The 12,971-nt window shown below is 31.6% G+C and overlaps 1 protein-coding gene across 7 annotated transcripts in view; it reads left to right on the forward strand.

Moving 5' to 3' along the window:
• Nucleotides 1-12,971, forward strand: part of LOC124369091 (RIMS-binding protein 2) — a 351,075-nt gene that overhangs the window by 14,850 nt on the left and 323,254 nt on the right. For all 7 annotated transcript variants that reach the window (XM_046826818.1, XM_046826820.1, XM_046826819.1 and 4 more), the window contains exon 2: nucleotides 5,688-5,742. The gene's annotated coding sequence lies outside the window, so the exon portion shown is untranslated. The remainder of the gene's footprint in view (nucleotides 1-5,687; nucleotides 5,743-12,971) is intronic.

Here is a 12,971-nt window from a genome sequence, read left to right on the forward strand (position 1 = left end):
GAAAAAATACCTGGGTCTGACGTTTAATATTTTAAGTGAAAATTTGCTCTGTTAAACAAGGTCGTTTTGCCATTGTGCTCATTCGGATATAAAAGTTACATAATAATGTTAAAATAAGTAACAAATTCTTTAACCTCCAAAACTCAAATGATCTTTTTTAATTTTGTACATCAAAATAGATATTGGCTTCTTCCTTTGACGGGGGAAAGAAATTCTTTAATTTAAAATTTAAGATCAGCTATAAGCCTGAATGTAACAATTGGAGACTCATAAAAGTCTTAAACAAGTAATTTGCAACAAACAAATGTAATATTCGCTCAGTTGTGATGAAGTGAATCTAAATTGAACTAAATTGAATAAATAAAACACAATAAATACGATGTTTTTTTAGTTTTATTTATTGTGTTATAAATTTATGACGTAATTTGCTAATTTAAAAATTCAGTAAAAACACACTGGATAGTAGAGTGAAACGCCGCCAACCGCATCAGAATACGACGATCCAGTCAGAAATGGCAGCGCATAATGTACTTCACAATGTGTACCTAAAACAACCCGCCATTTCTGATTGGATAAACCTTTTGAGATGCGGTTTGCGGCATTCAACTCTACTAAGTGAGCTCTTTCAAATGAGGTATCACTCGACCCATGCTTCAATTTAAGATTTCCATGTTTTCCTCTGTGGGCCGTCCCCCCATGGTTGGCATGTCATGGTAATAGCAAGGAAAAATAGTTTACATAGCCATATGACACTGTGCAAAGTTTATAGATGTTATCTCCTATGGTTTTTAAAATATTAAGCCGTACCCATACTTTTCAAACACCCTGTATATATGTATACTCACTTCGGGTGTATAAATGCAGAATTGCTCTATTATAACAATTATTGGACTTCTTAGTATAAATTTCCTTTAATATTTCGGCTTTTCCGTTTTCAAAAAGGTATAATAAAAGGTATAAAACAAAAATAACGCAGCAAACAAAATTTACACAAGTAAATAAATAAACATTTGCATAAATAAATAAATAAACAGGAATATTTGAACATGTGATTAACACCAAAGAGAATGATCATGAACAGAGAAAGAATTTAGAAAAAATAATAGTAACAAAAACAATTGATCATTTCATCTTTTATTCAGACCAAAGGGTACTTTTGATTTTAATATTCTAAATTTTATTCTGTTCTAAATTTTCTAAGTAAATTTTGTTTCCATCTTCTGGTACTTTGCAAATACCTTTTAATGAATAACATTGTTCAAAATTTTATTGGTGGCCTAATGCGTGTTGTGAAACCAATTTTTCATCCTGTTTTTTTAGACGAACAACGATGATTATTCATTCTTATGTGCAGTGGATTTGTTTTCAATCCAACATAATTCATTGCACAATTTTTACATGTTAATTGATAAATTACATTTTTACTTTTGCAATTAATTTCTCCTCTAATAGGGTAAGTTTTCTTTGTTTTACTACTGGTAAAAAAATTGGACGATTTTATAATTTTGAACATACGTTTACATCGTTTGTCTTTACAGGGTTGACATTTAAAACTTTTCTTCTTTTCTGAATTTTGAATGTCAGTAGGTGGCAATTTGGGCCGTACTAGAAGATTTTTCAGGTTAGTATTTCTACAAAACACTAGCCTGGGTGGTTTTGAAAATAAGTGTTTAGTAATTGGTGAAGATTCAAGAATTTTGTGTGCCGTTCTTAGAATATTGTTTGTTTTATATAAACCAGGAAAATATTTTGTTATACATTTTACATCATCACTATTTTGGATTTTATGAACATTAGAGTGTTTAATTTGATTATTTATAAATTTTGAAGGATATTTTCTTTTGACAAATGCATTTCCAAGTTTTTCTAGATAATTTTGAAAATCTGCACTATCAGTACATATTTTTTTAGCCCTAACTGATAAACCCTTTGGTATACTGATTTTGTGACATGTACAGGATGGCAGCTGTCGAAATGTAGATAATCCATTGTGTTACTGTCTTTAATGTGAATTTTTGTTTGTGAGAAATCCAGATTTAATAAAAACATCTACATCCAAGAATGTTATGATTTCTTCAGAAAATTTCCAGTAAATTTCAAAATAGAGAATTTGTTCAGATTTTCTAAAAATTCTTTTAAATGTTCAAAGCTATTATTCCAAATCATAAAAATATCGTCAATTAATCTCAACCATACAAGAGGTTTGTAGGTTGCCATAAATAGATTAGCATACGCAGGTGCCATCCTGGTGCCCATAGCTGTTCCATTAATTTGGAGGTAATGTTTATCTTGAAATTTAAAGTTGTTCATAGTTAAAATAAAATTAAAGTAATGTCATTATAAATTTTGTGCTGGGACTGGCTTGCTTAGGTCTAGTGCTTAAAAAACTATGAATTGCTTCTTCGCCCAAATGGTAAGGAATGTTTGAGTATAGAGACTGGACATCAATGGTAACCATAATTACATCGCTGGGAATGGGTTGCTTCATTTCATTCAATCTTGTGATGAAGTGATCGGTGTCCTTGATGTGTGACTTCAAATTTTTCACCATTGGCTGCAAAATGTCGTCGATAAAGCTGGAGATTCTTTCTGTTGGAGAACCATAACCCGAAACTATCAGTCTCCCTGGTGGTGGCCTTGTTTCCTTATGAATTTTAGGTAAAATATAGAAAACAGGGGTTCTTGGTACATTAGGAGTTAGGAGAGTTAAAGTTTCTTGACTTATATCTTCCTTTGGTCCCTCAACTGCGAGAAATTGCTTAATATTATTGTTAAAACGTTCAGTTGGGTCATAATCGATTTGTTTGTAAAATTTTGTATCATTTATTTGTTTCTTAATTTCAAAAATATAATCATCGAAATCTAGAAGTACTATTGTGTTGCCCTTATCTGCTGGTAAAATTATTATGTCTTTATTATTCCTAAGAGATGTGATAGCTTTTCTTTCTCCTGCTGATCAATGTAAAGAAGGTATTTCGGAAAGAGAGGGTGGAATTAAATACCAAAATAACACCTTCTAATACAATTTGCTACTGTTACTATGTGGGTCCTAAAGAAACTATTTTTATGCGTATATCTTTAAAGGGTTCAATTTGGCTGGAAGTCTGTAAGGTAGAAAAGTTCTTTAAATATGAAAAAAAAATTGTAGGACTTTGAACAGAACTTCAAGTGAAATGGAAAGTTTTTTAAGAGCTCAGAGATTTTGAACAGTCAGTAAATTATAAATTATTCAGAGAATAGGAACTGGTTCCGGAGTATTGAAAAATCTAAGGATAAAATTAGAATGTTGTGTATCAATTTCTAAATAACAAGCAGCAAAGAGCGAGTTGAAAGCCTTGCCTGAAGTTTGAAAAGAAATAAATAAAAGAAAAGTTTTTTGAGAAATGAAAAAGTAAAAGAAGTTAGGTTCTATTTTGTTGAAAAGAATACACATGGAGTGGGACTGAACGAAATCAATGAACAAATGGAATATTTGTTGAATAGATCGTGACTAAGACTGCAAACAAGATCAAGCGTTGATCCAAAAGAATAGAACATTTTATTAAAATTGATTTGCTGTATATGAATCTGTTTGTTATTACAACTAAACACAGAATATTAGGGGAGGGGAATTTGTACTTATATTCGAAATTATCATTTGATGACATTACAGTGAAAAAATTAAAACATTTTGAAAATAGTTTGTTGGCAGCAACTCGTAAGAAAGTTTGCGTATGTTGGCAGTTTGCGAACCATCAAAATGTAACAAACAGATATTTATAGAGGAGATGTAGAGAGTGGGTATGAAGAGGAGGGAAATTCGAACAGTTGCTTATTCCGATTTGAACTAAAAAGATATAATTCTCAACATTTTGAATGTATACAGAAATTAGTTGCTCACCAATAGTTTCATTCCTGTACAATCCAGTATATACCAGACCAGGAGATAAGACAGAGTAGAGTGATTAGGATAGACCGTATTGATCATATTTGCGTCAGGTGATATAACAGCTGCTTTAGTAGGGATAAAGATATCTGACTAAGTACCTGCTATAAATAGGACTTGGATTCTATGGCATTCAACTTATAATGATTGGTAACAAGACATTCGGAGCCATCAAACATATTTCTAGCCAGTATGTTAAAATAATTCAATTACAGTTGATAACCTTAAACAAAGAGGAGGGACTTAACCTTTTAAAGTCACAGAAATTTCAAGGGCTTCTGAACTATCCCATGACTATCTTGTTTTAGTGTAAACGGTTGTTTATCCATAAAGTTATAAACCGTTTCGGATTTTTTAAAGTTGCTCTTCACAGATGCTACTTTCAATAGGGAGGGTATTTTTAACTCTCGAAACTCACATATGCGGACACATTACTCCACATGCAACTTTTATAAAACGACACCAAATTATATTTTCCGCAAATCCCATACATTTTTGTAAGGGTTTTAAGTAAAGGGTTATATAATAATTACATTTTTAATTGAAATCTCTTTGTTAGGTGAAATTAAAAAATCACAAGTTCAGATCTTTTTATTTCCAAGTGTCCATATATAAAACAGCAAAGCTATGTGCTAAGTTAAATCCAGTCATCTTGTCGCTCTATAATTAATTTTGGTCGTCTAGCTTTGAGAATTGTAGCTTGTATCTATAAAGTGTACATAACAGTTTAAGCACATGAGAGCCATCAAATCAATCATGAGATAAAATTGAAGGTTAATCAAGTTTATGAAACATTACATAAGTTATGAAATACTATAATTAGTCAGTTTAGGATAATTTTAAAGTCCAACTATTAAACTAAAAAAAATGTAATTAATTAAACTAAAAAATATAACTATTCACAAAATCTCGTATAAGGTTTTCTCGTGAAAGAATAAATAAGATATTTTTCTTTTCATCAACAACGAAATAAACCCTCGTGTCTTTACAAAATATATTGAAAATCAAATTTAAACTGTTCTTTCAATAAAACATTAAAATTGTTTTTGAAACAATATAGAAACTTACATATTAAAGTGCAATAAGTCAGTAATCAAGTAATAATGAGTAATATTTCGAAATATAACAATATGTATCTTTAATTAGCTAGTTAATGTTCAATATCACGTCCGTGTTAGTGTATGGAATCTGAATATTCCAAGTTGTAAGTTTTATGCATTCTCATAAAAATAGGCAAATACTGGCAATACAGTACAAAATTAAATTTTTCAGCAAATATCATAAAACACATCCCTTCTATGAATATTCAAAAATTCTTAAACAAATATCACTGGAAGTTTTGTCGTATCTTTTCCCAAATTGTTGGATATCTGTTTTCCTAATCTCAACTTTATCCAAAATTATTGTTTTTTATATTATGTTTATTGCATTTCTCATCAATTTCACTAGTTCCTACACAAAACGGTTCGAAAATTACAGCACTACAGACACGCTGTGTACGCACTCAAAAACGTCACCAAGGAGGCAAATCTCGAAACTACGTTTATACTACTCCCTTCTAATAGATCAAACTAAGCTTCTATCAAGTTACCGCCACCCATTCACTAAAATGCACCAAAAATCCAGCAGACTCGTTTGTTTAGTGTATTTTTAGGTATGTTTAGCATTAATGTGCGAAATATATATAAAAAGGTGATTGTTGGTATAGTATAGTACAAAATGATGTGGTTATAAGAAATTTCATAATATCTTTTTCTTACAGAAAGCTGTTTGTATGAAGACTGACACACCTACAACTGAAACTAGTATCAACGTAGGTAAGTTTTATATTTATCCTAATAATAACCATACATCACAAAATTATTCAAAGACTGGATATTATATGAAGCCTGGTCTTAATACTGACAATATGTGAGATCGGTCTTAGTCACATAGTAAAGTATTGTTTCATTGAATGAGATGTTTTGATAATATTATGTTTTTTGATAAATCTTAAATCATGGGTATACGTGGCTTTGTTCCTACTGAAAAGCACTTTATAAAAAGTAAGGCTTTTTGATGAATTCTCGCAGTTTCTATAATATTATGAGGATCAAAAACTGGCAGACCCGATAACCGTATTGAACCAGGACAGAGTAGTACATAGCGTTCGTTATTTCTAGTAACATCGAGAATTAAATCTCTAAAGACAATTATATCTGCTGAGCAAGTGTGTACTGTTAACAGGCCTACCTCTTAGTTGTGTGAGAACATCTTTGCTAAAGTATGCGACTAATGGCTAAGAAGAATAAAGAAGATCGCTTTATTATAACAACAAAACATTTCAACAATACGTAGTAAAATTGAACGAGATACTGAACTATTAATTTTATTTCACTATGTTATTAAGTGTATAAATTATAACTATAATTCGTGGTTGTTGTATAACTATAATTCGTAATTTCTAGTGGTTGTTACTGTGAATCGCTATTATACATTTAATTGTATTGAAGTGTAACGCTAATGAGCTTATCTCCTAACTAAAGATTAAACGAGAAAACTATTCTGACAAGTATTTTTTAAGTTTTATTAATAAAAATAGGTCGTTAAGGAATTGCGTTTCGCGTTCTAGTTTAGGAGGCGAGAAACCAATCTGAATTGTATGAGAACACAACCACGTTTTTGTGATATCGGTAGAGAAATTCCCCCTGAAAAATAAATTTGTCGTTCCCCGAGCTAGTTTTGTTGAAGCTTCTAGTGGAATGTTGTCGGAACGTTAGTAGACCTACTACCAAATGATGAATGTTTTCATAGGCTATATTTATTTAGCTTCATCTATTTATAACTAATCGTGAGACACCTAAATAATAGTTATAGTATACCACTGTCAAAGATTAAATGATACTAAAAGTCGCCATTTTCGTATAGTTGGCTCAATGCTTATTTATTTATTACTTACCTTTCTGGTGGCTAAGTTTTAAGAGTGTCGAGCTGAATAATATGTTATGTCGAAAGATTTATCGTGTTATATTATTTACCCTGTCCAGAAAGTATCACCAAAATTAGTAAGGCTGACGATCGATTTCTCTTCAGGTAAATTTCTTCAATCGATTTCACGAAAATTAAATCGTGTTCCTGTACAATGCAAATAACTACTTAGCTCTTAAACTATTCAGAGTATTCAAAAGTTTGCATGTGAACTGTTTCGGTTCATTCTAATACATACGACCATACAGAGGTACTTAATGTGGGGTAGAAGATTCATTGGCCGTGAAAAAAGCAGATACTCACATTGTCCTCTTGTATTTTGTAAATATCGTGGCGTATCAATTGTTAACTGGAAACTAAATTGGTCGTAATTTGGAGTACTAACATTGTTCGAGAAATACGGGGAACGAAAACTTTATCTAAGTTGTAGAGTTGTATGAAATTGTGTTGAGTTTCTACTGCGGTACTACCAAGCACCCTCTACCGTAGGCACCCTCTTGAAGTAATTGGAAAACGGTCCTGAGAGGGAGTGATGCCTGGGCCGGTGGGGTTTTGTGCTGAGAGCCCTACTCACCAGCGCCAGTGCTGACGATGCATAAAAACATTTCCCCCAACGTAATAAAAACTGTTTAAGTATTTTATTAGTACTGGTACTGTTCACTGAAAGTCACTTCTTTAAGTAAACCTACGTTAAACGTTGTATCCTCGAACCGTTTTTAGAGAATACTTATGGGAGAAGGTAATATTTTAAAATATGTAGGGTTTTATTAGGCTGCCTATAGTTAACCAGATAAGTGGCATTTTAAATACGTCTAGGGTCTATTTAAACATATTAATAAGGCTGTAGGTTAATCAATATTAATATGAATTTAGATACATACATTTAAATTCACATATTATATGCAAATTAAAATAATTAACAAATTAACAAAATAAAAATATACATACATAAATTTAAAATTAAATATACATACAGTAACAATTTATATCAGCTTATTGTTGGCTGAGATTCAGTTGATTGTAAATTTAAAAAAACAAAGAAAAACTGTACGAAATAGGGTAATAGTAAGAGAATTTAACGCGACATAATGTTTTATACAGGGTGTTTGAAAAGTATGGGTACGGCTTAATATTTTAAAACCCATAGGAGATAACATCTATAAACTTTGCACAGTGTTATATGGCTATGTAAACTATTTTTCCTTGCTATTACCATGACATGCCAACCATGGGGGGACGGCCCACAGAGGAAAACATGGAAATCTTAAATTGAAGCATGGGTCGAGTGATACCTCATTTGAAAGAGCTCACTTAGTAGAGTTGAATTCCGCAAACCGCATCTCAAAAGGTTTATCCAATCAGAAATGGCGGGTTGTTTTAGGTGCACATTGTGAAGTACATTATGCGCTGCCATTTTTGACTGGATCGTCGTATTCTGATGCGGTTGGCGGCGTTTCACTCTACTAACCAATGTGTTTTCACTGACTTTTTTTAATTAGCAAATTATGTCACAAATTTATAACACAATAAATAAAACTAAAAAACATCGGTATTTATTGTGATATGGTATACTTTTGAGATGCGGTTTGCGGAATTCAACTCTACTAAGTGAGCTCTTTCAAATGAGGTATCACTCGACCCATGCTTCAATTTAAGATTTCCATGTTTTCCTCTGTGGGCCGTCCCCCCATGGTTGGCATGTCATGGTAATAGCAAGGAAAAATAGCCATATAACACTGTGCAAAGTTTATAGATGTTATCTCCTATGGTTTTTAAAATATTAAGCCGTACCCATACTTTTCAAACACCCTGTATGTTCAATATACATTCCACTAAAATATTTTCTGTTTGGGCATTCGAATTAAATGCCTAATGTAAGGTTTTGTTTCCATAATATCTTAAAGGTAAGCAAATTAATTCAATTGCTGCGCTTCGGACTAGCTGTTTGAGCGACATAGTGCATGCGTGCACAACTGTACATGTTTTACGTAACTTTTGATATTTTCCATCCAATTTCTGAGAATGAGGTTTCACTGGACTTCACCTTTGTGTTAACCTTTGCAAATTAATATAAAATGGAAATTAATCTGATATTTTAAATTAAAATATTTTAAAACGGACATTATTTTCAGGAAACATCAGATTTGGACTGTTTAGAAAGCGTTGAAATAATTAGAAAAAAATTCCGCAGCTACAAGTGAGATCAAGTTGACGACTTCTATCAGGTAATATGAGAGTAGGTGTCCTGTATCTAGACCTAATACGCGATAAGATAACGGAACACGCAGATGTTGTCAATAACCTCTCTACTGCATATGGTTAGCTATTCTCCGCAGTGTAACATAAACTTGATAGACGACAACCCTTTTTTGAAACACCGTTTCAACTGTCGATAATATTATATAAATACCTAATGGAGTTTGTCTGTCTGCCTATGTGTAAGTGCACATGGGTTACTCAATCGCGTAAAAACTACTGGACTGATTGTTCTGAAATTTTTCGTGGTCATTATTAGGGCTACTCATATAGTCTAGATCTGGTCATATAGGTCTATTACTTTTTCGAACATTCCTCCGCCCTACGTCCCACTGGTCTCTAAAGTATTGCAAAATTCAACCATTGAAAGATTTGCATTACAGTAAAACAATATTATTAGTTGAAAGAGTCTGTTATGTAATCAAATGTTGCGTGTAAACATTGTTTTATGACAGCACAACCATATGTTCCATTATTTTAACGACTACTTTCAATTTGTTTACATTTAGAGTTTTTAAAGTATAGAGTAAGAACACTTCTTATTTAAACCTTTTCTGCAATTGCTGTTGAGCACAAAGTAAGAAAATTCTCTGATATGAAATCAAAAGACAAGGGCTTAAAACATAATTGAACTGTACATTTTAGTTTTAGCAAATATTAAGGATGCAGTACTTGGGTACTGTAATGCAGATATCAAAGGTATATAAAATTTATACTATCTGACTTTTAGTATAAATTTACGATTGTTACTCAGGCCTGTATATATATATATATATATATTCTTAATCGAACAGATCGAATCTTTCCAACAGTCATCTTCATCAGTAGACTTAGGCCTATTGAATTACCCTTGCACCCCAGAATCTCGACATTTTCTGTTAGTGATGTTCCGCTCCTGGACATCAAATAAGGTTGCCCAGATTGAAGTGAAGCACAGTTTTTTTGCTGTAATAATAATAATATATTTAAATTTAATTTACAAGCAAAGTTATTTAAATTTTATATTATATTTAATTATCCACTGTATACATATTATTACCCTCCATGTCACGATAATACACTTAAATAAATCTAAATTTTCACTATTTTAAGAATTTATTTCGTTATTATATTGTAGTAATGTTTACATTGCTAACAATATGAATTGAAACACACGAGGGTAACTTAATATAGATCCCTTGTAATTAACCCAATCCTTACATGGGAAATTAATACAGGGAATACCTTGGATCTGCAAAGCTTCCAGGGCTCTCTCTAGTGGACGTCTTGGCCTGTGTAGATAAGTTGATTTAACCAATAAAATTATTATGAACAAAATCCCCCTGACATAAATCTGGTAATCCCATATATATATATATATATATATATATTTTCTTTTCTTAATCGAACAGATCAAATCTTTCCAATTTGATATATATCCCTATATATATATATATATATATATATATATATATATATATATATATATATATATAGGGATTTTATATATATATATATATATATATATATATATATAAAATCCCTATATAATATAATAATATAATATAAATATATCTCACTTTAACCTTTTGATTGTCTTTGTGACAGATGTGTTTTAAGTTATCAAATGGGGTAGACTGTAATAGATAGTGCACAAAAAATTTTGTATGTGCTAGAATGATTGCATGTCTACGTATGTGCTTACTTTGTAGAAACTCTACTGAAAGTGTGATTACAATGTGTATACGAGTATAAAAAGTTCAAAATATCTTGTAAGTTAAATATTTATCATTTATTTACGATGGGTGTTGACTAGTTCTAAATTTATTTAACACTATCTCTAGTTTTTTTTATAATTCCCATTATGTACAGGGTTAAAAAAAAATAAATCAATGGACACTTTTCAATGAACACAGTCAAAACGAATTAAACTAAAGTTGCATTTTTGCTGCATTCAAGGACGTAGCCAGCGAGGGGTCCAAGGGCTCCGGACCACCCCCAAGTTTCAATTTTTACAATTAATTTTTTAGTACACGATTATTATTATTTAAATAATTCAGTATTACTGGCATGTACTGCTGAAAGATCGTTCTTAATAAAGAAACGTGTAAATAACTTTTTAGGGAACGAAATGGGGCCTTACTCTCTGTCCACTGCAGGAAAATATCAGTTGTCTGGACCCCCCCCCCCAAATTATTTCCTGACTACGTTCTTAGTTACATTTGGAAATTTAATACACTTGTGTCTATTTTGTAAATATCCACCTGGGAGTGTGATTAAAAGTTACATATGAGTAATTAATTAAAAATATATTCTCGAGGCGAGAGATACTACATCCATAATTCATTTACGATAGGTTTAGATTGGTTCTTAACTCATTTACTATTAACTGTAGTTTTTGAAAAATCCCACTGCATACAGGGTTGTTAAAAAATGAACGTTTTTGAATGAACATAGGAAACGGGTTTGATTAACAGAAAAAAATAAATAGTTGAATTTCAAAGAGATATTTTCAAAGTTTTCTTGAGCAACATTATAAATGTTGTACAGTACATGAACCCCTCACTGTTTAAAGACAATGAATCAATAGGCAAGTTCTGGTTAGGTCCTGTTAAGGATATTGACGTCAACACTTTCTATATCCTTATTGATCATAAAGCTGCCTTCATTCCAAGAGGCTCAATGGGGGGAATCAAACTTTGTCTGTAATATAACACTACAGAAATAAGTTCCAAGGAGGCAAGTCCGAACTGCTAGGCGGCCAACGCACGATCTATCCTGCAATACGATAATTGCTTATCCATGATATACGAATATCTCTTATATTCTTAAGAGTAGGTAAACGTCAAGGTGCCAATGCGGCGAAGCTATATCTTGAACTAATACGTTTGTATTAGTGTCTTTCTCTAGCTGAGAGATAAGCAGTTCACTCACCATGTCCAAAGCAGGTTGTACTTCTGATCTTGAAAGAAGAAAGGCTCATACGAGTATATCTTTTGCTTTGATACAGTACAAAAGGCGTTAAGCTCCTTATTCTGCTAAAAATCCTTCCCATGTCCAGCATTTACTCTAGACTTTTCTATTTTCCAGATACACACGTTGTGTTTGCTGATACACCTTTCTAATGGTTTGAATAATTCCAACACATAATTCCAAACGTTCCTCCTTTTATCGTCACGTAATGTTAGCAAAAGCTGTAGCTTGTAAGGTTATCTTCAAACGTTTTCTCAAAATCCCCAGAGTTGTGGAGAGTTTGAAGTTCTACATTTACCCTAGCCTTTTACTTTGTTGGAGTGCGCAGGAAAGAAGCTCGAACCTGTTCCACACGACCTTCGTGCAGTGATGGGCTTCCAAAACTTTTAGATTTGTATAAACAACCTGTATTTTTAAGTTTGTTGTGCCAATCATGAATAGACTGCAGAAATTTTAGTTTTTTGCTCTAAATTAATTGATAACAAGACCAGTTACTATAAAACATTTCTGATATTATTTTTGATATTTTAAATACGGCTGCCATTAAATCTTTTTAACTTAGAATATTTAAATAAAACAGTAATTTGACCAAACAATTACAAGAAGAGCATTTTTAGTGAATTTTATCACAAATTTAAAAAACCAAAGATATTTAAATCGAATAATAATAAATAACTGATTTTAGAGGAAATTTGTTACATATCATTTGTAAATTCATAGATGATACAAAAATAATAGTAAATATATACAATCTGGTTGACTTTAAAAATGACGTCATGATTTATCAAAGTGACTTATTTAATAGTTATCTAAAATGAATTTTGTATAATGCATGCTAAAAATGTACAAATGTTGGTACAATAAATGTATG

Source organism: Homalodisca vitripennis, chromosome X (genome assembly GCF_021130785.1).
Source record: "Homalodisca vitripennis isolate AUS2020 chromosome X, UT_GWSS_2.1, whole genome shotgun sequence".
Classification (NCBI taxonomy): domain Eukaryota; kingdom Metazoa; phylum Arthropoda; class Insecta; order Hemiptera; family Cicadellidae; genus Homalodisca; species Homalodisca vitripennis.